The sequence below is a fragment of the Amblyomma mixtum genome, chromosome 1 (assembly GCF_055824585.1).
Source record: "Amblyomma mixtum isolate Tamu chromosome 1, ASM5582458v1, whole genome shotgun sequence".
NCBI classification, from domain to species: domain Eukaryota; kingdom Metazoa; phylum Arthropoda; class Arachnida; order Ixodida; family Ixodidae; genus Amblyomma; species Amblyomma mixtum.
Genome location: NC_143012.1, coordinates 1245691 through 1271913, shown reverse-complemented (window position 1 = coordinate 1271913; position 26223 = coordinate 1245691). Strand labels below are relative to the sequence as shown.

Below are 26223 nucleotides of genomic sequence, written 5' to 3'. Positions count from 1 at the left end.
AGAGTTTCTGTCGGAGGCCACCGTGGAAAAGACACTCGATATGCGGTTGCGGCAATACGAGCGTCAGCCTTTGGCCATGACTGCGGCAGCCACTGACATCAATGCCACTGACGTGCTTCGCGAAACCGTACGAGCTGTCGTTCGCGAGCAGCTCCAGAAGCTGTTCCCGGCTAAGCCGCCTGCGCCAACGGTTCCTAACCTATCCGATGTTATTCGCGAAGAGGTGCAACAGGCGCTTACAACCCCAGCTCCCTTTCAGCCGTCCACAGCCCCACCGCTAATGACATACGCCGCTGTTGCTCGCCGCGCGCAACCGCCGCCGAGTTGCCTTCAGGAAACCCCGGCCTCTTTTCGGCCACCACAACCTGCTCGTCCAGCTCCAACTATCCCCGTAAAATTACCATCTGGCGCACTCCCAACTACCGTCCACTCTGCTATCACTGCGGTGAGCCGGGCTACCTGTACTGGCAATTGCAGGTCACGTCAGATGGGCCTGCAGGGGTTCTCCGCCGATGTACCACGTCCGCAGCCTGGGCAGCGACCCAGGGAAATCAACGATTATCTCGCCGAATCAGCCGGCGGGACACGCAGGTCGCCATCCCCACGTCGTTTCTCTTCTTCTCGTCGGTCTTACGGTGACTTTCCGCGGGAAAGGTCGCCAAGCCCCCGCTAGGAAAACTAAAAGCAGCAACCTTTGAGGGGGAGGTTGCTCATCGACGTACAAGACCCTCCTACGCCGCAACTAGGTGGCCACCTGATGCCACGACCAACGTCCGTCCAAAAACCATGATACGCCGACTCGACGTCAATGTCACCTGACAAATCGAAGCGAACCCGCGTCGCACCACAGCCGGGACCGAACACCACGCCGTACCTGTCACACGACGTCTACGACAGTAAACCTCAGCATTTCCCTCGACGGAACAGACGTCACTGCACTCGTCGGCACAGGAGCCGATTACTCTATCCTCAGTGGACATTTCGCCGCAACTCTGAAAAAGGTCACCACCCCGTGGGTGGGCCCACAGATTCGTACAGCCGGGGGTCACTTAGTTACACCGACTGGGACATGCACATCGAGTGACAGTTGAAGGCGCACTTACCTAGCAACGTTCGTCATACTCGAACATTGTTCACGTGACGTCATTCTCGGAATGGATTTCTTGACCGAGAATGGAGCGGTCATCGACCTCCAGTCAAAGGCCGTGTGTTTCTCCACAGAGAACGCAATACACAGAGATTCAGAACACACGACCGCACTTTGCATCCTGATGACAACGTCACCATTCCACCTCGTTCGTGTCACATGGTTTCTGTCGGCGCCAAGACTGTGCGGAATTTCGAAGGCGTCGCGGAAGGCAACCAGATCTTTGTTTGCCAGGAGCCTTGCTGTCGCCAGAGGAGTCGTTCATCTCGTCGACGGAGCAACAGAAGTGCTGATAACCAATCTCAGTGGTGCACACCAACATCTGAACGTGGGAACCGTTGTGGCTGACGTTGATGCCATCACCCATGTCAGCAGCACACCCAGTATTTCCACAATGTCGTTGTCTGAACAACAGAGCCCTGTCACTAGTTTCACGTTCGACGTCAATCCAGCACTCTCCTCGACGCAGCAAAAACAAGTTAAAGATCTTCTTCTGCGCTACGGCGACACCTTCTCGGTATCATCGCGTGTTGGACGAACTCACCTAGCGGAGCATTCGCTTGCCAGACACTTCGGCTTCTTCCTTTCTAAGGCGAGCTCGCGCGCATTCTGCGCAGCCGTGTTTCCAGGAGAACGATGACGACAAATGGAAGGTGTCATTAGCATTTTCTTTTGGCTGTCCCGAACATTTCAGTGCTCTAAGAATCTTATTTGCACCAGCCACAAGTACAGAATCAGGATAACATTCTTAGAGCACTGAAGTGTTCGTGACAGCCCAAAGAAAATGACGGAAAAAAATTGTCATGCCTTATGTGCACGCGTTGTCACATCGTTTTAAGAGGGTAGGGGCCAAGTATGGCGTGAAGGTTATTTTTTCTGCTCCTAATAAGCTGGGTAAGTTAGGGGCAGCAGTTCAGAGAAATCAGGAAGGTGTCAAACGGAAGCCTGTCCGCAAGGTGAGCCATGTGAATAAGTTCGTTAATTGCAAGATGGGCGTTCTGTACCAGATTTCATTATCGTGTGGTCGTCCTTATATAGGCCAGACAGGCCGTTACAACCATATTAGACTTATGGAGAAAACAGGCACGAACCTGGCAAGTCAATGCAGTGTGTGCAAATGCGTACCAATCTTTGAAGACACTTAATTGTTATTTTTTCATAGGAACCAGAATACAAGAGAAGTCGCCGAAGATTTCCACATCACCAGAAAATGTAATGGTTGCGTTAGCAAAACTTCTTTAGACTGGTCAGCGAAAGAAATAACATTGCTGCACAAAGGGCAGCTTGGAGGCAGTTACAACACGTGCGATTATGGCGGCTTGTAGTTTTTATCTGAACTTTGATGTACGACTGTGCGCACGTGTGCCGATTTTTGTATTTATATATTGACATTTTTCATCAAATACATTCAGTTATAAGTTCAGCGCCGTGTTTGTCTCCTCCTCTTTCCGGTCCTTTTGTCTAGCGCTGTTTGAGTTTTCTTGTCACTATAGTACAGCAGGAAGCCTTTTTGATAACATCGCTATTTTGTCTTTTCTGGTGCGAACTTCAAGTAGCCAAGCAGCGCTCAGGCACTGGTGTGCGGTGGCAAAGTGTTACACCGGCTGTGGGCCGGGATTCAGTCTAGCAGCGCGAAGATGCTTGCCGCTCCGTGTGTCCCTGCTTCCAGTGGGCGGCAGTTCGCAAGCGGAGACCGGTGCGGCACACCGGCCGAGTTTTCGCACATGTGTCAGCCCAACAGGTGCAGACTCCGTTCTAAACAGGCGACGGTGCAGCTCGCAAAGATCGGCCATTTTTTTTAATTACCTGGCATGACGTCTTTTTGACGCCATATTCGAGTCCATATGGTGCTGTGACCCCGGTCAGCTATGGCTGAACAGGCCTCGCTAAGCCGCCTTGTTGTGTAGGTGACAGAAGCCTCTGATTGGCTTCTTAGATGACGTTTGCTGTAGAGTTGAGGGGAACGCGCGCTAGGAAACCAAACTTTAGTTTTTCTCGCTATTCAATCAACCTCGACGATGAAACGAACCAAGGTTTGCTATTGAATGAAAGGTCAGAATTCCAAATACACACGTCGTTCAAAATTCTCGGAAAACATTTCACGACCCCTTTAATAAATCAGCACATAAACTTTTGACACAACTACGAAGCTCCAAGCGAAAGAACTGAGATACGGGGCCACTTCCTGAACTTATTTCCAAAGCGTGGCTTTTAAACGACTCCAGCAGATCAGCCTGGATTTCTCTGATATAGCGTGCACAAAAACAGCAAAACAGCGAAAAAAGAAAGCTTCCGGCGCCTTATATACAAATCGAGGTATTTCGCTAATTAGACACCACTTCCCGCGCGTGCTGTTTTAAACCTGCCACGCACCGAATATGGGGCAACAACAAATGATCAAGGTGCAATAAATGTCAGAAACGAAACAAAGCAGTGCACCGACAGCAGGCGCGCTGATCAGTCCGGCCACACAGCGTAAACGGAATGCCGATAAGCCGAACGGCACTCGCGAGGATCTGCAGGGGGCCATTCATCACTTCCCAAGCTGTGCCTGCCTTTCAACTCCAACGAGATTTTTTTCATCGCCCTCTTACTCCCTTTACACTGATCGGGGTCGTTGTCGCTATACTGTGGGGGTGCGCCTTTATCGCTCTGTACACGGTAAACACGCCATCGTTGGGAGCCCTCGTCGACAGGGCAGGCGTTAATTATTCAAAATCTCCGAGATCGAAACTTTTGCTGCTCTTGCGAAGCCGACAGCTTGGACATTTCCCGAGATTCCCACGGGCCTCTGCGGCGACGAGCAGCCATTGCGCGATTCGCAATGTGCTCGCTGCGCTTTGAGTTAGCCTCTGTGTGCAATCGAAATTGCATTTCATGGCGCCAGTACTCATCCCACGCTTCACAGGCAAGCACCGTTTTCATCTCGAGTACAGTTGGTATCGGCGAGGCTTTGCAGGATATTTTTATGTAGAACGTTATCGAACGCTCCTTTCAATACAAGTGTCACGATGGCCCTTGTCTGTGACTTAGGAGGTGTCTCAAGGAGGTCGTTGTATAAGTACAGTAGGGCGTCCTGTGTCGATAGGTGAGTGCGAAAGCCGAATGGAGTGTTAGGTAGGAGGTTGTTCTCTTCTAAGTATCTACTCAGTCTCGTGTTGACGACCCTCTTTATGAGCTTCCCCAAACACGAGGTCAGCGATATCGGTCTTGGATTAACCAGTGTAAGGGGTTTGTTCGGCTTCGGAATGAACCGAACCTCAGCTGTCTTCCAGGACATTGGTAATGTCACTGTAGCCCAATGCTGCTCGTTGAAGCATTCCACCAGCGAGGTGATGGTGTCATCGCTGAGGTTACATAAGAGCTTCGCTGTTATTTGATCTGGACCTGGAGCTGCATTTTTTCTCATGGCCGCGATTTCTGCTTTGATTTCTTCTTTCGTGAGCTTGGGATTCGGCAGCACAGAATACTCCGGCTGTTCCACGACCTCTGTGTCCGTACCCAGGGTGGTGTGTACGATCTTCGTGAGCCTGTATTGAGTGGCCAACTTGCTGCTGCTGGGGTCGATTAGGACACGCAGGAGCTTCCAAGTCTTTGACACACCTAGCTTCACCTGAATACCATCGCAGAGCGAATTCAAGTTCTGTTTGGTTAAGGATATGGCGTACGATTCAGCCTTTTTGTTTATCTACTCTATTTTTTCTTCGCTTTGCGGTTAAGCCGTTGTCTTCGCCATCTCTGTCAGTGAGTGCCTCGCTTCCCATAAATGTAGAAGGTGCGGATCGACCGCTGGGTAATCTTCATGCAGACCTCTTTAGTAAAGGCTTTCAAGGTGTGCAACTCATCCTTGACCGCGGTAATAGGGTTTGCAGTAGATGCCGGGGCCTTTCTCCACCTGTCCCAGTTCGTAACTCTTGAGATACCTATTTTGCGCTTGCACGCGTTTGCGCTTATCTCCAGAGACAGTATGAAGTGGTCGCTTCCCAGGTGCTGCTCGGTATTCTTCCAAATAGAGCTTTGTATGTTCTTGGTGAACATCAGGTCCGGACATGCATCTCAACTGACACTGTTTCCCAGGCTCGTAGGGTAGGTGGGATCGGTAAGGATCGATAACCCTTCCTGCGTCACTACTTCTTCCAGTTTTCTGCCTTTTGGCGTCGCCGCCGGGTAGCCCCATGAAGGGTAACTCGGTTACGCGAGACACATGCCCTGACCTGACTCTTGTTACGAACACCAGAGACGCTACCCGGGAGAACCTGGGAGAGACTCTTGGTAGCGATCACTGCCTTCTTCGGGTTACTCTTCTGGCGAAGGCGGCTCGCAAAAAGTGGGGCCACGCTAAATTGACTGATTGGCATAAGTTTCGAACACAAGAGATACCTCCCGTGCTCTTTTCCGGCGGATATGCGGAGTGGGCAAAGCAATTAGACACAATACAAAGACAACACGTCACGACACTTCACACCACCGAAGAGATCCCTGCAGTGGACAATCACCTCCTGCACTTGTGGGAGGCGCGCCGGAGTCTTACCAAACGGTGGAAGAAGCAAAAGCAGAATCGCAAACTTTTGCTCGCATTGTAGACCTCACGGAGCAGGCTGCGGCGTATGCTGCCCAGCTCACCGATTCAAATTGGATAGAGAAGTGTAATTCGGCAGCGCGTCAGATGAGCTCGAGAGGAACATGGCGCTTCTTTCGCAGTCTCATCGACCCCGCTCAAACGAGAGAGGAGACGCAAAGAAAGCTCCGGCGGGCATTTGCACGGGTACCAAGGTACGACGGCTCAACTCGCGGACACCCTGTGCGACAGATATCTCTGCCGCTTAGAGGACCCATTTGGGCGTGAGTACGAGTACGCGGGAAAGCCGAATACCGACATTGATGCCCCTTTTGAGTTACACGACCTTAAGGCGGCTTTAGCTAAAATGCGGCGAGGTACGGCTCCGGGTCGGGATCGCATAACAGTCAATCTGTTGGCCAACCTCCCAGATTCGGCCTACCTCCACCTGCTAGTGTACATTAACCAGATTTGGGACGGGCGTCCACTCCCTCCCGAATGGAAGACCTCCTTGGTCACTTTCATCCCTAAGCCAGGCAAGCCAGTGAATACCGACAGCCTGAGGCCCATCTCACTAGCCTCTTGTGTGGGAAAGCTTATGAAGACGATGGTTAGGGATCGCCTCTCTCCACACATAGAAACCAAGGGCCTCTTGCAGACACCATGTTCGGGTTCCGACCACATATGTTTGCGCAGGACGTCCTCCTCCAGTTACACCGCTACATAATACGACCCACTGCCATGCGCCACAACGACAAGGCCATCCTTGCCCTCGATCTTAAGGGGGCCTTTGACAACGTTCGTCATGGAAGCATCTTGGCTAACTTGAGTACCACCGATTGTGGGCGCAAGGCATCCACATATGTAAGAGACTTTCTCTCGAAGCGTCAGGCCTTCCTCAAGATTGAGGACGATGAATACGGACCATACACGATCGGTACACGGGGTACACCCCAAGGGGCGGTCTTGTCGCCGCTTCTTTTCAACATTGCCATGATGCAGCTTCCCCACCAATTGGCCCGGGTGGAAGGCATCCATCACGCACTCTACGCGGATGACATAACAATTTGGACTACCGAAGGGAGCCTTGGGGAAATGGAGGACCGCCTTCAGCGGGCCGCCACCATAACCGATAGCTACGCTATCGGCTGTGGTCTCCAATGTGCTCCCGCAAAATCGGAACTTCTGCACATCAGATCCAATCCTAAAGACAACACGAGTTTGCAAATCTCTTTGACGGGAGGTCCTATCAAAGAGGTCGGGGAGCTCCGCATACAAGGTCTGTTCATCCATAACAGGCTCAGCCCGGAACCCACTATTGCCAAACTCAAGCGCGTAGGCGAACAGGTCGGACGCATGATCCATCGCGTTTCTAACAAGCGCGGCGGGTTGCGAGGCAGGGACGCGCTTCGGCTCGCCCATGCCTTTGTGACCAGCAGGATCCTCTACTCCGTTCCCTATCTTCGCACTACGAAACAACATGAAATAAGAATCGACATCATCGTTAGAAAGGCTACAAAGCGAGCACTGGGCCTCCCAGTGGCCACCTCCAATGCTAAGTTGTCGGCGTTGGGGGTAATCAACTCCTACCAGGAGTTACGGGAGGCCCACCTCGTGAACCAATATACGCGACTCTCGCAGACTGCATCCGGGCGCCGCCTGCTAGACCGCTTGCACATCCAACACGAGTGCACTCCAGAGGAGACGTGTCGAATTCCGGAGCTATGGCGTTACAAGCTCTGGGTCCCTCCACTCCCGCGCAACATGGACACACATACACACGAAGGCAGACGAGAGGCGCGCGCTCGGGCCCTCGAACACCAACACGGATCCAAACAGGGTGTATACTACGTTGACGTGGCAGGGCCGTCGCCCAATGGATTCTACACCGCCGAAGTAGTTCACCAGGATCAATATGCGTTAACGGCCTCTCCTTTCGAGCTCGAAATTCAGCGCAGGCCGAGGAAGTAGCTATTGCGCTTGCCGCCTCGGACTTAAATTCGAAGGTAATCGTGACAGATTCGCGTCGAGCCTGTCTACACTACCTGGCTGGTGAGATTTCACCTTTAGCCTACTGTATATTAAAACGCGCAGTAAGGGAATCGGACCCTTCACCCAAACGCATAGTTTGGACTCCGGGCGATCAGGGCGTTAGAGGTAATGAGGCTGCGGACGCGGCTGCCCGAGCGCTTACCTACCGGGCACCTAATCCAGGCTCTTCCGGCTCAGAGATTGTGCAACTGCTTCTGCGATTCAGAGAAATGCTTGACGACTATTGCGAACGCCATCGGCTTTTCCCGGTCCCTGCTAAGGGCCTGAGAAAAGCTGATGAGCGAACTCTCAGGCGCTTGCAGACCAACACTCTGTTGTGTCCTGCAATAGTGAAACATTTCGACCCCAAAATTGATGGGCGCTGCCCTCACTGTGGGGAAGTATCCGATACCTTCCACATGGTTTGGGCCTGTCAAAAGAATCCTTCCCTTCCCCCCAATCCTTCCCCTTCCCGAGAGGCATGGGAGGCAGCCCTGCTCAACTGCTCGGGGCTGGAGTCTCAAAGGGCTCTAGTCCAACGGGCGCGAGTAGCGGCCTCGTCCAGCGGGGTCCCGGACTAAGGACTCTACCGATGTAAAGGGCCTTTTTGGTCTGCAAAGTCTCCTTTTCTTTATTAAAAAGTTTTCACCACCACCACCCCATGAAGGGTGTGGTGCGTTGAAGTCGCCCGCAATCACGCAGGGGGCATGGCCCGATAAGCTCAGAAATTTCTTTATGAGGGAACCCAATCTTGCGTGCCTGTCTTTAGGAGGGCTGTAGACATTCAATACGTGCGTGCTTGCCGCTCCTCTTTGGAGAGGAATAATAGTAATATAGCAGTGCGCAATATCCGGCTGGAAAGGGTCGTGCAATATGGCAGTGTATAATTTATGCACTAACGTGGCAGTTAACTGGTCGAGCTGATAAGTCACATAGTCTTGGAGTTTAATAGGCATTAGGTGGGGTTCTTGAATTAGGATAGCCGCCGGTGGGTCAGATTCCTGAGATAGAAGGAGATTAAGAGCAGCCTGCTTTCTCCTGTATTCCCGGCAGTTCCACTGCCAGATCTTTACTCTAGGTTTGGCTGTCATGTTGAATCCGTATCGGATGGCTCGTCCACGTGCATTGTACGAGCGAATTTGGACTTATGTCTTTTGTACGCATGTTCCTTCCGAAGAGCAGAAATTGCCGTCTTCGTGTATCTCGTGTTGTTTGCAATCTGCTCTCGAATTTCTTGGAATTGGGCGTTCACGTATACTGGAAAGGCTTGAACCTCTTCCTTGAAGGATCTCAGTTCTCGGAAAATTTGTTGGTAGACCTCGCCTAAGGCAGGCCGGGAGCTAGGTACTACCTGCTGTTTTTGGTTTTGAGGAGTCAGCTGAGTTACCGGCGTTACTGCATTAGTGGTTGCTCGCTTAAGCTCTTGGCTTTGGATTCCTATAGAGCCGACTTGTTTTTTCAGACTTTGTATCTCTTTTTTGAGTGCTGCCAACTCCATGTTATTCTGAGGGGAGGACGAGCTCACCTTCGATTCTGAAAGCTGACCCGAGGACGTCTTCTTCAGCCCCCCTGTGGTCCTGATGTGGTTCTCCTTCCCTTGTTCTTTACCCGCCTACACGTGACTGGCGTTCTGGTTGGAGCCTGTTGCCCGGCGTCTAGAGCTCGAACGGCCGCGAGAGGCGGAACGAGAGTGGGAGACTGATGATGACGCTCCTCGCCGTCGCTGTGTAGGCTGCCTCTTCTGCCTCGGCCTGCTCCTACCTTCTTCATCTTCAAGTTTCGTTATTGATGCCGCGTTTGATGACGCGGTACTAGCGTTCTTGTTCAGCGGTCTCTGTAATTTCTCCTTGCAGAACCTTGCATAAGTCTTGTGCGGGCCCTTGCACAGCGCGAAAACGGGTGCGCACTCGTGCGTCTCATCAGGACTCGGCGTTCCACAGGTCTGGCAAGCAGCCCCCTTGGGTTTCAGGCAGACGTCTGCTCGGTGAACTGGCGTTCCGCAGTTGATGCAAGCCGCCCTCGTTTTCCGGTAGATGTAGCAGCGGCGCTCTGACTGCCCGCAGTTGACCGTGCAGGGAACCTTCTGCCCGGCGAAGACGATGACTGCCGACGTAGTCTTGCCCAGAAGGCGCGCTCCTAGTATTATATGGCTGGCCGAGGAGACGTCTTGGAAGATAGAGTCATCACTCACTTCAGGCTTGATATTATGTATTACACCCCTGCAAACATCCTCTAGCAAGGCAACGTAGGCGGTGACCGTTATACTCATGCCGTCAAGGTGCAGACAATTAAGCTTCGCGAGGCGGAACTCGTCTTCCTCACAGTGAGTACACACCATTATAATGTTCTGCTGGCTAACAACGCGCAGCGTTGGCTTTTCTTGTAGAGGGATGTTGAGGACTGCTTGGATCCCTAATTCGAGATCGTAGGAGCGGGGAGCGACAGATTGCAGGTCCACGGTGGTTTTAGGTCGGATGATGACTTTGTATGAAAATTCCTGCGACTCGGTAGAAGCGGAGATCTCGGTGCAGGAGGCTCTCGGCGTTCTTTCTTCTCTGGCTCTTGCTTGGGAGGTGCGGATTCAGCTTGCGCCGCTCTGTCGTTGTTGCACCGGGACCATATGTTCCAGCCATGGCTGTTGTCTTCCTTCGGGAGATCCTGCGGGTGCATGAGCTCCTGCTGGGATGACTGAAGTCCATCTCCGTCGGGTCGTAGCCTCTTAGGTTTGGTTTGGTTTATGGGGTTTAACGTCCCAAAGCGACTAAGGCTATGAGAGACGCCGTAGTGGAGGGCTCCGGAAATTTCCACCACCTGGGGTTCTTTAACGTGCACTGACATCGCACAGTACACGGGCCTCTAGAATTTCTCCTCCAAAGAAATTCTAGCCGCCGCGGCCGGGATCGAACCCGCGTCTTTCGGGACAGCAGCCGAGCACCATAACCGCTGAGCCACCGCGGCGGCTAGCCTCTTAGGGAATTCATAGTGGTCGTGGTAGTCATGAATGAAGCGGGAGCACTCACTGGCGAGAGTTGTTAGACCCAGCGCTGCGCGAACGCGATGCCGCGCATCCGAGGGCGCACCTGCGTCTCTGCGGCGGTAAGGCACCCCAACCCTTTGGCCGTGAGGGTTAGCGCTCTTCACGTGGTGACGAGAAGTCAGGCAGGCTTTAGCGCCGAAAATGTGGGAATCAAAGGCTCAATGGTGGTACCAGGCGATGTCAGGCGTTGAAGGCAACCCGTGGATGGTAAATATACAGTGATTCAATATCTTAATCCGCCTCAATTGAAGATTGTCAGCGGAGCCCATGTATCGCACGTCCGCTCGTGACCCTTAAAATTAATGCAGTAAAAAAAAAAAAAGGGCATGAGAAGAAAAAAAACGGATTCCAAAAGAGCAAATGCAAAAATACACACAAAGGGTGAAAAAACAAAAACATGTGAATATATAGAATCAAACAGAATACCGGAATTAACAACGTAATTTCACAAGGCAAGCTTTCACTATCTTTTTAGAATTAGCAGAAAATGTTTCTGTGGGCAGCTGGTTAACAACAGAGGGAACAATGTTTTGGAAGACGCTCGCCATAACGGGTTCGCACTCTAGGCACGATAAAACGACCCCGACTTCGCAGTTCTTTAACAGGAACATAAGGTGTGCAAAAATCATTCGTCCAGATGTGTTTAAAAACTACTGTTTTAGAGAAGAGATGAGAAAAGTCAGGCATATGTAAAAGTTCAAAAACGCTTTTAGCTACATCTCCTGACTTACCATGTAATACTGATTTAAGGCAGGATTTTCGTATGCTGTTGACCTTGTTTCGCCAGAAGGCAGATCAGAAATAAAAGCAGCAATTACCATAGCGCAACGCACTGTAGTCTAAGGCGTATACTATTTTCTTGCGTGTATACATAGGGCAAAGGGACTTAACAGAGTGCAGCAAACACGCAACTTTCCGGAGCCGAGAACAGACAAAAGACAAATGGGTATTCCAAGACATGTCAGAATCGAAGAATACTCCTGAGTATTTGACCGTTGACACAGGCATGATTTACGGACACTTGCAATGAGCACAATTAGGTCTGTGCAATCGTATTGACATATCCCTAGAAATTCTCTTTAAATAACTGTGAAAAAAAAAACTAATTTTGTTTTCTCATTGTTAACATTAATTAAGTTATTGCTGAAACATTCCGTAACTCACTGTCGTGTTGAATAAAAGATAATACTATATTATAGTCCTTGTGTCTACGGCTCTGCCATCCTGTGAACAAAACCTCATTGTGATTTACACCCCGAACCCGGCGGTGGCTGATCGGCTCCTCGGGGACATCTCCATTAACGCCGAGCATGGGGAGATTCCACCGCACTACAGTGGACTAGAACTACTGTAACTGCACGGATACCTTCGAGAAGACCGAGGCGATGTCTGCCACGGCGTCATCACCGTCAGCAACTCGGACACAACAGAATCGCTTCGGCAGCAGGTGCAGTGGTGGGCAGGCACCATCGCCGAGGTTAGCAAATTCGGCTCCTCTAACAAAGCTCGGATCACCTTCGCCGGGAGGGAGAAACCGCGTTTTGTGCACTACGAGAACATGCTCATCCCTGTGCAAAACTACTACCGGACGATCCCGGCCTGCGGCCTGTGTGGGGCCGTTGGCCACCGAGTGAATGCTTGTCCCAACACGCAGCCGAACACTTGCGGTCTCTGTGGGCCACAAGCCTCGCTTCAGGAGGGGAGGGGCGGGCTCCTCCCGATTGTGTACCGCGGTGCTCGGTTTGTGGCGGTGCACACGCCACAAACTCCAGGGAGTGTGCGGCGAAATTCCGCAAGCACAAGATGGCCGTCCCGAAGGGCGAAAAAAAGAAATTAGCTGCCAAGACGAAGAGCCGCCATCTTGGCCACCCTGGCGAGTTACCAAGCCGGGACAACAACACCGATAAGTAGGCGACACCCAACGCAGCAGCCGGCAAGCGCCCTTCGACGCAGCCGCCACCACACGGCGACATTGGAAAGCAGTCGGCAGCGCCGTCACACGACAAGCCCGGGGCCTGGGTCAACGCCGGATAACATGGAACGCAGGTGAGCGGTACGAACAGGGCTGCCTCCTCCTCCCCTTCCACCAGCCCCCCTGCGGCATCCAGTGCCGAGCAAACCAAAATAGCAGCCCTTGAGGGCAAAATTGAGATGATGCACGCTCAAGAAAATAGTGCTCCTAGAATCGCAATCGAAACAGCCTATCACTCCCCCCTCGCCCCCCACTACCGAGGCAATGGAGAGTGAGCCCGCGGCATCGAACGCAGCACTGAACGCGGAAGCTGCCCTTGAGGCCCGTCTAGAGGCCCGCATGGACGCCCGTTGCAATGCCCTAGAAAGTCAAATTTCCACGGCAAACACCTCCGCGATCTCCAAAATGACCGAAATTGTACCCACAATCGTCGCACAGTGCATCGCACAATCTTCGCGTGGCGTCTGACGAGTCAGCGGTCTAATCAAAGACGTGTCTGGCCGCTATCCCAAAACGTCGCGTCGCGCCATGGAAACTTTAGCAGAAGACAGCCGCTCGCTCTCCGGAGTAGACGATGGCCCCCTGACCGTCAGTGCTGGCTCCGGAGCAGCGTCCCTAAAATTGCCCTCCCATTTAACTGACCATGGCGGACAGGCCTCAAATTAGGCGCTCTCCTCATACCAATTCGGCCACCCCCATCCAAATTACCCAGTGGAAATGCCGGGGATTCCGCTACCGCGCCAAACGGGCGAACCTCCAGTTTTTCCTGTCAACATTTGATTCACTTCTTGCGGTGGTTGCCCTCCAAGTCAAGGAGCGACGCAACTCTTACAAATTATGTTCCTTTCCAGCAGGACCCCTCTACCTGTATCTGCGTGCACAAAAATTATAAAGTTAACTTGGTTGATTTGGACCTCAATACTGCATATTCCTATGTGATGATCACCTTTCTTCCACTTCAGAAAAAAAAACACACCCTTACATATATTTAACATCTATTCTTCTCCCAAGATAAAAAATGTAACTTTCGCAGCCCTCTTCAGTAGCGCCCTGAAGGCTGCGGGCAGTGACCCCCTGGTGATCGTAGGCGACTTCAACGCTCATAGCACACTCTGGGGGTACGTGCGTGAAGAGAAGCGCGGCCGCAAGCTAGCGGAACTTGCGTCCACGCTGTGCCTGACCCTTCACACCGACACTGCACATCCAACGTGGGTGGGAGTGAAGTTCGCGGTGCTGTACTTTGTTTGCCGCATCCGGTACGCGTTAGTGGAATGCCCATTACGTTCTTTCTCTGCGCCCTCCGCACAACCGCGGAGAAGGGGTGAGTCATACTCAACTCAGCGGGATAAGGGGGGCGCCGGATAGCGGAGGATTATGGGAAAGGTATCCGGAACGGCGGTATCCGCGTCATAGCGCGTGGCTTTTGTCCCATGTCTGCAGCTGCGTGCGTTGACAGCTTGAAGCGCGGTCAACAGGATATTGCCACGTTAGCTGCAGGCATGAGGAGTGATGATGCGGAGCAGATGGGTTGAAGTGACTTTCCTTGAACTTGGGTCAACCGGACGTTGAAGTAATCTGCATCATGTGAAAGTGAGAGTGTTCGCGAAGCTTGCCGCTGGAAAGCATAATTCTCCAAAATTGTGGTGGTGGAAAGTGTACATATGTGTACAGGGTTTGTCGCGATGAGTTACCTTCTTTCCCCAGTCATTGATTGGTTGTGTTGTCCTTTCCGAATTGTTGATTGGTGATGTTTTCCTTTCCCCAATAATTTATTGGGTGGATGTTTCTGCAGTTACCTGATTGGTTGGTCTCTAAAAACAGCTTAGAAATGTTCCGCGATGATATTAGCAAGGCAGATTTCTCTGAGCTGTATTCTATTTAAGACTGCAACGTTGCCTATGGATTGTTCATTGATATTGTGAAAAAAGTGTATGCAAAGCATTTTCCATATGTAACCAAAAGGCAATCGACACCTATAAGAAAACCATGGATTACACGTGATTTATTAAAGCGAATAAAGAAAAAAAAACAAAATGTACAATAGTTTTATCAAATGCAGGGATCCTGCAGTGTTTGCAACATTTAAAGCCTATCGAAATAAGCTAAACAAAGATATTAGGCTTGCTAGAGATCGATATTTCTGTGAATATTTCGAAGGATGTGGTAATAATTCAGGATGTGGTAATAATTACCCATGCATGCTTCCTCTAACATCGGCATGTTTGCCGATGACTGCGTCTGTACCGCACAATTAATAGCCCATCCGATCAGCTAGCACTCCAAAACGACCTAACCTGTATAGAAGACTGGTGCAGCCAGTGGCTCATGGAGCTTAACCCCAATAAATGTAAACACGTGTCGTTTACCCGCAAACGCAAGCCCCTTTTGTTCCCTTACGCAATCTCTGGCGTCGCAGTAGAATTGACCAATTGCTATAAATACTTAGGTGTAACCCTTAAGCCAAGATATAACCTGGAATGCGCATGTCACTAACATTCTATCATCAGCTAACAAAGCCCTTGGTTTCCTGAAACGTCATTCGCCCCATGCACCGCCAAACGTTAAGCTTCTTGCGTACAAGTCCCTCGTTCGAACAAAACTAGAATATGCATCCCCCATTTGGAGTCTTAACCAAATCTATTTGTTAACATCACTAGAATCGCTACAGAACCGAGCCACTAGATTCGTTCATTCATGTTATTCATATGATATCAGCATATCATCTTTAAAAGCGGAGTTGAGCCTAACAAACCTTGCCTGTCGTCGTCGCATCGCCAGTATGTGTTTATTTCATAAATTTTTTTACAGCTCACTGCGTATTCCACCCTACATTAGCCCTCCAGCACGCATTTCACTCCGCCTTGGCCATCCCCTGCAAGTTTCCTGTCCACAGACTCATACCACAACGTTTGCTGCATCATTCTTTCCTCGCTCCGCCAAAGACTGGAACGGCCTTCCACACGACGTTGCTGCAACCACCTGTCCATCCTCATTTTTGAATTGTATAACTGCCATATTTAACGAATAGCACCTTTGTATATAAAGTTTGATTCTACCTGTACCCACCCCTTATGTATACCCCCTAACTGGGGGTCTTTAAGGAAATAAAGTGATGTGATGGTGATGCGATGTGACCTGCTATGGAAAAAACTTAATTCGCTGTTGAAGCCCTCGAGAAAGGAAGGCGCCATTTAAACCATAACATGTGGCGATAATGTCCTCACGGGTGTCGCTATGTCGAATGCTTTTAACAGCTTTTTCACAGATGTCACAAGCATGCCTTGTGACAATATTCACTACCCCTACATTAATGGTCACTCAGAAAATAGCTTGTTCCTTCATTCTGTTTCTGAGGCTGAGGTTGTGTCGGCATTTTTGGAACTTTCTAATAGTTCGGCCTGTGATGCGGACGATTTCCAGGTCAAGCCAATTAATTTTTTTATATACATATTATCATCGCCACTAAGTTATTTATTCAACTTAAGTTTTTTAAATTGCATATTTCCAAATATGTCATTTAAAAGTAGTAGTAGTAGCCATTTAAAAGTAAAGTAGTAGTTATTTACAAGAAAGGTGACAAGAACTCCCTTGGAAATTACAGACCTATTTCTTTGCTCCCTGTCTTTTCTAAAGGCTTAGAAGAGCTTATTTTCTCTCGACTACAAAAATACATAGAAGACAATTATATTATAACAGGATGGCAGTTTGGATTTCGGAAGAATAAATTCACTGAGCTTGCGCTTCTTGACGAGAAAGAATATATCCTAGACAGTTTTGAAAAAAAGCATATCGTGCTAGCTATCTTCGTAGATTTCAAAAAAGCATTTGATTCTCCAAATCACGAACTGCTGATTAGAAAGCTGAAAATGTATGCAATTAGAGGTCTACCTCTGCATCTTTTAAACTCTCATCTTTCTAATCGTGCACAATATACAAGCATTAATGGTATTGAGTCTTCTTTAAAGAATATAAAATGTGGAGTGCCACAGGGTAGCATATTGGGGCCTTTGCTCTTCAACTTATTTATTAACGACGTAGTAAACATCACCGACCAAGAACCGTTTTTTATTTATGCAGACGACACAAGTATTTTCCTCGCAACGAGTGATTTCGATTCTCTGATAGACAAAGGAAACAACATTTTATGCCAACTAAATACCTGGACAGAACTAAATGGGTTAAAAATAAATGTGAATAAAAGCAAGGCTGTTATCCTGCGACCAAGGAACAAACTTCTGCATACAAATAAAAAGCTACTATTTAATTCAGAGGAGATTGAGATAGTAGAAAATTTTAAAACACTTGGAGTCGTCTTTCACGAAACAATGTCATGGGACTGTCATGTAGATACTATCTTGCTTAAACTCGCTCGAGTCGTAGGACACCTATATCGCCTGAAAACAATGCTTCCTGCGAGGATTAAAGAGCTCATATACAAATCTTTGTTTTTGTCCCATTTGAATTATTGTCACCTTGTTTGGGGAATGACCACTCTGAAAAATCTTGATAAAATTTATCTACTTCAAAAGAAAGCGATAAAGTGCATATTCCTGCTTAGTTTCAACCAGCATGCAAACCAGTACTTTGAAGATGCATGTATTATGAAAAATTTTGACATCCATAGTTTTCAACTGCTTTCGAGGTATAAGAAGGAGCTACTTCGTCATATTGATTATTTGGGGACACTGGCCTGCCTAACGCCGAGCGAGAAGCTGTATAACACTAGACAACACGCCCCGTGGCAGACTAAAACCCCAAGAACAAACTACGGATTAGAAATGATTGCCTTCCAGCTGCCGAAACACCTAAACACGTTACATCATAAAAATATTGACATAATTAGTACGCCGATCCGTGACCTTTGTAAACATTTCCTGTGTTTCAAAAATTAGTCTGGTTTTATAATCTTTTCATTTTTCCTTTTTATTCAATGTGCGCCTCATAAGTTTGCAGTACTATTTTTGTTATTGTGATACTGCTGCACAATACGTATTCTTTGTTCCCCTGATGCCTTTGTATATGTAGGGGCTGAGGGCTCGTCAAGCCTTGCTGGATTTTTTCCTCGGCCCTTTTCACCGTTGTGATGAATAAATCTCTAATTATTATTATTATTATTATTATTATTATTATTATTATTATTATTATTATTATTATTATTATTATTATTATTATTATTATTATTATTATTAAATTACTATTGTGTTAACCTTGGCTCTTGCAGTTTATTTTTATCTCTTGTTGATGTCACTTACCTGAACTGTTACACCTTGGTCACTACTCATTTCGTGTTATTGTTTTGATATGTTGTGTTAATATTATGCTCATATTTCATGTTTGTATTGCACGTCCGCCTGCCGACTTTGCCGGGCCTAGTCCCTCAAGCCACTAGAGGCTTTGACAGGCCCGTTTCTTTATTCTGTATTTACTATGTGCAATAAAAGATGTTATTATTATTATTATTATTATTATTATTATTATTATTATTATTATTATTATTATTATTATTATTATTATTATTATTATTATTATTATTATTATTATTATTCTACCCACCGAGGGCGGGGACATAGGGTTTAAAAGCAGCTGTTTCGGCAGGACCGACGGCAGGTTTCGTCACGCAGAACTACGAGTCAGTCAGGTGTAAATATGTTTTCTCCTTGCTTGTATCTTCCTTTCTGTTATTAATTGTTATTAAAAGTTAACCTCTCCAGAGGTGTCCGCTAGCAATGTGATTGAGCAATTCGAATCTGTAGGACGTCAAGCATCCTCCAACAATTATCATCAACACAATTCCCCTCATCAAGATCCTAGAGGGGATATCAACTCTGGGTAACTCCGTGGTTCGGGGCACGTGTCCGGATCTTACCTTCACCAAAAACATAAGAAATGCAGAATGGACCAACACCGAGGAAACCCTCGGCAGTGACCACTGCATACTCAATACCAGCGTCAGAACCAAACCACTGGCAAGATCCCACACCCAAGGCCGTCTGCCCGACAGGACGAAGTTCCGGCACACCTACACTAATTCGGCCTCTATTAAAAAACAAGGCTGCCGCGCGTGGTCACAAGAATTTGTTACACATCTTCGTTCGGTAGAAACTCAAGTTCAATTATCAGAAGCCACGCTAGAGGTAGACAACCCCCTCCAGCACATCTGGGAAGCGCGGCATAGCCTCGTCCGCGGAAGGCGCCACCAAAAACATAATCGGAAGCTCAAAATTCGCATCGCCGAGCTCACCCAGCGAGCGGCTGAGTATGCGGCCCAGCTCGCCGACTCGAATTGGGTGCACCGGTGCAACACGGCCGCTAGACATATGTCTAGCCGGAGCACTTGGCGTCTGTTTCGCGCCTTGATCAATTCGACTAAAACCAGAGCCGAGACACAAAAACACCTCCAACGGGCTATCCATAGCTTCAGCGCAGATACCTCAAAATTAGCATGCAAACTACGCGATCAATACCTCTGCATCCAACAGGGCCCCCGAGGGTCAGCGTACTCGTATGCACGTTCCGGGAACGCGGAACTGGATCAACCGTTCCGGCTCCACGACCTGAAGGCGGCCTTGAGTAAAATGAACCGAGGAACGGCGCCGGGAAGAGACAAAATAACTGGGAAATTACTTGCCAACCATCCCGACCCGGCCTACGAGGCGCTCCTCGAAAACAAACTCAATCTGGCTATCACTGTAAAAAAATATGCACCCTTAAGGGTGCATTTCCGTGTCTATAACTCACACCATCCCATAAGGGTGCAATGTATGCTCGTCGCACCCATAGTAAACGTGGGATCGTTAGAGTTGCACCCTTATTTTTTGGCTACCTAAAAGGGTGCAAAGTATGCTTGTCGCACCCTTTTCCCAACTGCTTTAAAGTTTCGTAGGTTTTTGTTGCTTTAAAAGGCGCTGGTCAGTTTTTTTTGGGGGGTGCACTCTTGAATGGAAGCTAAACATTTCCTACGAAAAGCTGCCGACGACCAGTCTCACTTTGCACGAACGTTACGACATCTCCAACTATAATTATAATACCCAGATGTATGTTTCACGGTGTTCCTGAGCCTACTTGCAGTGGAGACACATTTGTTACTGTTGCGACTGAAAGAAGTATGAAAAGGAAAGTGCAAGGGCCTGCCAACTGTATCGAGCCGAGCCACCACCGCTGGCACGTGCAGATACAGGAGAGTTAAAAAAAAAGTGAGAAGAAAGAGCGAAAGAACAGACGCGCGTCTCAACAACCCCGTCCGTCGAAGCGAAGACGCCGGCTGAAACAACAGATACCCTTCCCCGAATACATCCTCCAAGTCTGTTTTTTTCTCTCTCTCTCTGTCACTGCTGGTCCTGTATTCGTGTCTTGATTGTTTTTTTCTGTCTTGTCAGTGCCTGATGTTTTTGTTCCTCGAAAATTAAAAGAAAAACCTCTCCTGTTATGGCCCTCAAGTGAGGGCTACACTATTCTCAAATAAATAAATAAGTAAATAAATAAATAAATATGCCATTTTAGCGACCCCCTATTTGGAGTCATTGACGCTTAGCACTTCAGCTAAAATAATTCAGTTAATTATCACATTCTGGGGACGCAGATCCCAATCATTGCTGCTCGCACCAAGGTTGCAGCTGCCTTTCAATGGAAAACTCGAATAGCTCACATTTTAAAAGTACGCTTGATTGAACTACTGGAATGTTGTTCGACAAGTCAAAGAATACCGTACACCCTTACGCACCCTTGCACCCAAAGGAGCTACAACACCCTTGCACCCGTGCAGCTTTGAAAGGTCCATGGGTGCATTAAAGGTGCTAACGTGCTCAGCACACCCTTTTCCAAAAGAAATAAGAAAAATGAGGGTGTGAAACGGGTGCAGCCATGAGCGCTACTCCTTTAAGGGTGCAAATTTTTTTACTGTGCTATAGGTGAGGCACCCCTCCCAATCGAATGGAAGACCGCCCTGGTCACCTTCATTCCTAAAGCCGGCAAAGCCATAAACACGGACAACCTCCGCCCTATCTCCTTCACGTCTTGTGCAGGAAAGCTGATGGAGACTACGGTGCGAGACAGGCTGTCCGAGTTTTTGGAAAACCAAAATGTATTCGCAGACACCATGTTCGGGTTTCGCCCGCACCGGTCCGCGCAGGATGTCCTGCTTCAATCATACCGCGAAATTCTGAATCCCGTCGAATACCCCGTTAATGACAATACTCGCCCTCGATTTGAAGGGGGCTTTCGACGATGTAACACATGATATCATTTTGACGCACCTCTCCCAAACCAACTGTGGACACAACACGCTTCAGTACGTTAGGCAATTTCTCTCCGCCCGGCAATCGTATATCCGGATACAAGATGAAGAACACGGCAACTGCCAATTAGGTACTAGAGGTGCCCCGCAGGGCGCGGTCCGCTCACCTCTACTATTCAATTTGACTATGATGAAACTTCCGGCTCCGCTGGAAAGTGTCGAAGGCGTAAAGCACGCGCTGTATGCCGACGACATCACCACCAGGGCTAAGCACGGATCGGTAGGAGACATTGAAGGCAACCTGCAGCAAGCGGCGGAGATTGTGGACGCTTAAGCCCGCCCCTGCGGCCTGTATGCTCCCCGGCCAAATCTGAATTCATGCACATTCGACCCTCGCCGAAGTGCACTACCAAAATCCAACTGTACCTAGCGAGGGGACCTATCCCAGAACACGCTGAGATCAGAGTACTGGGTCTCTTTATCAATAAACACCGCCGTGTCGACACCACACTGGCCAAATTGCGCAAGGTGGGTGACCAGGTGGGCCGCATTATCCGCCGGGTTTGCAATAACCGCGTGGGGTTACGGTACAAAATGCCTTGCGGCTGGCGCTTGCATTCGTAACCAGTCGAGTCTTGTACTCGACAAAGCGCGGCTTGACAGGGCCCATGTTCCCTATTAATAAAGGCTACATATGTTATGAATTCTGGTAACAAACACAATTTGACAACAGCAACGATTAGGAAATGGTACAAAGATCACCTTTAAAAAACATAGTTTAGTATTCAATTCGACATAGGAGTATGAAGTAGCAATGAGGGTTATTAAGAAAGTCAATTTGTAATACAAGTGATTAAGATATGTTACAATAATAATGCTTATTAGTAGTTTACTACAGAATTCAACGTAGCAATATGAAGTAGCCATCAAAAATGCAAAACAGAATTTCGAAAATAGAAAACTATCACAAATTATCACAGTTCAAATCAAACAGTATGAAAAAGTTTACCCCACAGACATTTATCGCTGGACACAAATGATTATGTAATATTGCCGAGTGAGTTGAGTAATGATGGCAGTCAGTATAACTTAGTGCCTGGGTTCCGTAGTTAGTTCGTGTTTTTGGAATGTACCATGTTTCGTTATGCCGGGTATCGTAAACGTTAGTATTTCTTATGAGGTTAGATAGCTCTTGAAATAAATTGTTACCGTGTTTTTTGCTTCCTATAAATCGCCTAAGGAGTAACTCATTGTATATGGAATTCATGGTGGCTATGGAAAGTCTGTTAAAAAGTGGTTCTGTGTGAGCGAGGCGCGGTGCGTTAGCAATTGCACGGACAGCTTTCTTTTGTAATAATAACAGCTTGGTAATGTTAGTTGCGTTGGTGGTACCCCAGACCAGGTGGCAATAGTTAATATGCGATAAAAATAGTGAATTATATATTAGCACCTTAATGGCCCGTGGTAAGAAAAAGCGTAATCTTGTTAATATGCCAACACCTTTCGCAAGTTTTTTAAGAATGAGTTGGACGTGATTATTCCATGTTAGGTGTGCGTCAAATATAACTCCAAGACTTTTTGTGTACGGAACAAGTTCAATGGTCGATGTATCTATAACGAGGTCACTGTTAATGAAGGTGTTTCTATTTTTCTCTTGAAATAACACGGCCTTAGTTTTAGTGCTATTAATAGAAAGTGAGTTGAATGTGCTCCATTCGTGTAATTTACTTAGGAAATTATTGCAGCGTGGCACAAGATCATTAAGATCGGAAAAAGTAAAAAACAGGCTAGCATCGTCAGCATATACAATTAATTTCGCAGTATTATCAATGTTTTTGATGTCGTTAATGTACAGATTAAACAGTAAGGGCCCAAGAATACTTCCTTGTGGTATCCCAGAATTAATTTCCATGATGTCAGAGGTGTAAGTGTTGATGATAACCCGCTGGCTGCGATGCTGTAGGTATGATCTCAGTAGATCTAGAAATACTCTCTACACCCATAAAGCTCAAGTTTCTTTAATAATGTTTTATGATTAATGCTATTGAACGCTTTTGAAAAGTCAACAAAAATACCTATATAGTTAAAAGTTTGTTTTCTATTCCCTTCAAAATTAGTTCTTTTTGGGTTAAAAGTGCCAACTCTGCTGAACGACCTTTGCGGAATCCAAATTGAGAATTCGTCAGAATGTTATGTTTATCACCGCGACTGCGCATCCCCGAAATCCGGAAAACATGACACGAGACGACCACAGTGGCCGGCGCCTCACGCGGGCGGGAGCCTTGGCACGCTACTATAGAAACAAACGCGGAGTATTTTACGCGCACGCCACCGGCCCACACCATGGCGGTCGGTACACGGCCGCTGTCGTCCACCAAAACACCGCAGTGAACAGTCTTACGTTCGAAGCACAGGACATCACTCATGCGGAAGAGGTGGCAATTACGTTCGCTGCCGCCGATCAGGAGTCGCGGGTCATCATTACCGACTCGCGCGGGGCCCGCGCAGGAACATCGAAAGTGGATTTATTCTCGATTTGTCCTACCGAACACTTCAGCATAGCTCGGGGCTCCTGCGTCCCGCACAATAGTATGGACTCCAGCGCACACGGGTCTCGAGGGCAACGAAGCGGCCGACGCCACCGCCAGGCGCGCGCGGAAGCGTTGGCGCGATACTATGGTAACCAACAACACGTGTATTACGTGGACGTTGCCGGCCCACACCACGGGGGGTGGTACACGGCAGCACTCGTACACAACACAAACACCGTTAACGGGCTCACTTTGAAAGCTTACAGCGCAACACACGTGGAGGAGATTGCCATTGCTCTGGCTCTCACTAATCCCAAGTCGAAGCACATCATCACCGACTCGCGAGGGGCCTGTCGCAACTATGAGCTGGGCTGGGCTCCCCCGCTTGCCTGGCGAATACTGCAATATAGCTGCCGATGCGAAGATCCAACTCCACGCAACCTGAGTTAGGCCCCCGGTCACCAGAGACTCTAGGGAATTGATCAGACAGCCCGCGCACTCTCTCCCCGGGCTATCTCCCTGTCCTTGGAAGGCTACTCCCAATCAGACAATCTGGTCCTTACATTTAAACACATCACCGATTACTACAAGGAGGAGCATCGGCGCTACCCGGCCCCTTGTAAGGGTCAGGATCGCGCTGACGAGCGCCTCCTCATCAAAAATCCCACTAACACTGTACTGTGCCCGGCGGTGCTTAAACATTTCAATATATCCTTTGATGGCGCGTGCCAGTTCTGTGGAGAGGAGGCTGACACCTTCCACATGGTTTGGGCGTGTCAATCAAATCCATCTATCCCCCCCCCCCCCCCAACCCCACCAGAGGAGACTGGGAGGCGGCCCTGTTCGGCTGTCACTACCTAAAGACTCAAAAGGCCTTGGTTCGACGGACTCGGGCGGCGTTGCTTGCCAATGGGGCCCGGAATAGGGGCTCCACCTAGTATTGTGAGGGGAAAGGGCCAATAGGGTCCTACCCAATCACCTTTCTGTAAAAATTTAATAGACGATAAATTCCGACCCTGCGTGCACAGGGGAGCGCCCGCACTGCTGGGAAAAGTCTTCGGACAATTACCGCATGGTGTGTGCATTCAATCAACCCGGTAGGTTCCCCTTTCCCCAATCCTAGCCGGGAGGACTGGGCGGCGGCCCTGCTCGGCTGCTCTGACCTGGCGAGCGCCAAAAAGCCCTTGTCGGGCGCGCCCGAGCAGCAGCTACAGCCAATGGGCTCCTGTAATGAATAGTTCACCAAGCGTTTGTAAGGAACGGCCCCTTAAGGACCGCTCCACTCGCTCCCTGTACATAATTTTGAATATAAAGTTTCTCAGTCGGTCGGTCGGTCGGTCGGCGGCAGCCTTAGACTGTGGCGACGCCGGCTTTTCCACCTGACGAACTCTCTAAAGGCAACTGAAAAAGTATATTAGAATTCGACTAGTTTAAAAGGAACGGATGTGTGAACCTTGAAGATAAAGTACACGATGTATTTTTGTGCCAGTACTTTAAATGGTGAGCTTATCACCGGATAAAACCACATCGGCGTTGAGGCGCCTCTGCAGTGCACCACGACGGGCAGGGGTCGCAATGATGGCGTCACGCACGGTGGCGCTACATTTGAAGGGAATAAACGGCTAATTCAAGGAAGAAAACGATGCAAGGCAGCATGTTGGGGAAGGCAGCGTAGATATGAAATTTCGGCAACAATGACGTTATCACGAGAATCCCCGCACTCAACACAGTGAGAAGCATCAACATCGCCTCTGTTTCAGTCCGCGCTTACGTCAGCATTTTAAATGCTAGCGCAATTGTGGGCATGCTTTACCTAGAAGCTTCATACATTCGAACGAGTGGAAAAGCTCGAATTCACTCCGCCTTCTTGGTATAACGCGATAGCTAGTGCGTTAATGACCATGTATTCACTATCTCCTAACGTTCATAGATACCTGGGAGTCCTTATTCGTACACCTGGCGCAGTGGTGTAGCGGTTAAGCGATGCCCTGCAATGGCAGGTGCTGCTACCGATGGAACTCGAGGCTGCCCTTCACAGCAACCTCCCGCGGCCAATAATTAAAGTGTCATCTGCCACGATGCGCAGTTTGTCACAATTCGGTGGGCAGGTTGTGATGACGAAACAAGGTCACGTGACCTTGTGTCGTCACGTGACCGCCTCCTAGGTTGCTTCTCTGGGAATTCTCCGTGTATTTTTCGCTCGCTATAAACAACGACGATGACTTTCCGCGATACGAGCTCCTTGTCGCATTAAAAATATTTTCAGGTTCGCTTCACACCTTTCGCATTAAAAGGAATTCTCAAACGCCAGGGCAAAGCGCACGAAACAGAACCACACAGTGTAGCAGGCGGCGCCGCAGACGACACGCCCGCCTCCAGCGTCTATCAGCGCCACCTATTTGTAATCACGGTGCTATAGTCGTCTGCCACAGTGCACAGTTCGCTTATCGCGCTGTTTAAGGTCTGTCCTTGCCGTAAACCTTGCTATCGCTTGAACGGCAGTATATTTGCGAGGGAGGGAATGTGGCGTGTTCGGCAGAAATGTCAGCCTACACGAGAAGCTTGCGCGATTTGTGGAAACACCGAGCGGATAAAGCGCCTTTTGGGAGTATGTAGAGCTTCAGTTTCAAGAAGACAGCTTCGTAATGACGTATACTTATACTTTGTCACCCTCTTCAAAGCACTCGAGAACTGTGAACAGGCGCCTCCATGGG

At 48.8% G+C, this 26223-nt stretch overlaps 1 protein-coding gene and 1 pseudogene across 1 annotated transcript in view; one reads left to right on the top strand and one right to left on the bottom strand.

The window, feature by feature from the left end:
- Positions 1–26223, bottom strand: part of LOC149365210 (beta-scruin-like) — a 212990-nt gene that overhangs the window by 130154 nt on the left and 56613 nt on the right. The gene's annotated exons all lie outside the window — the stretch shown is intronic.
- LOC149365211 (uncharacterized) lies at positions 10794–12684 on the top strand (annotated as a pseudogene).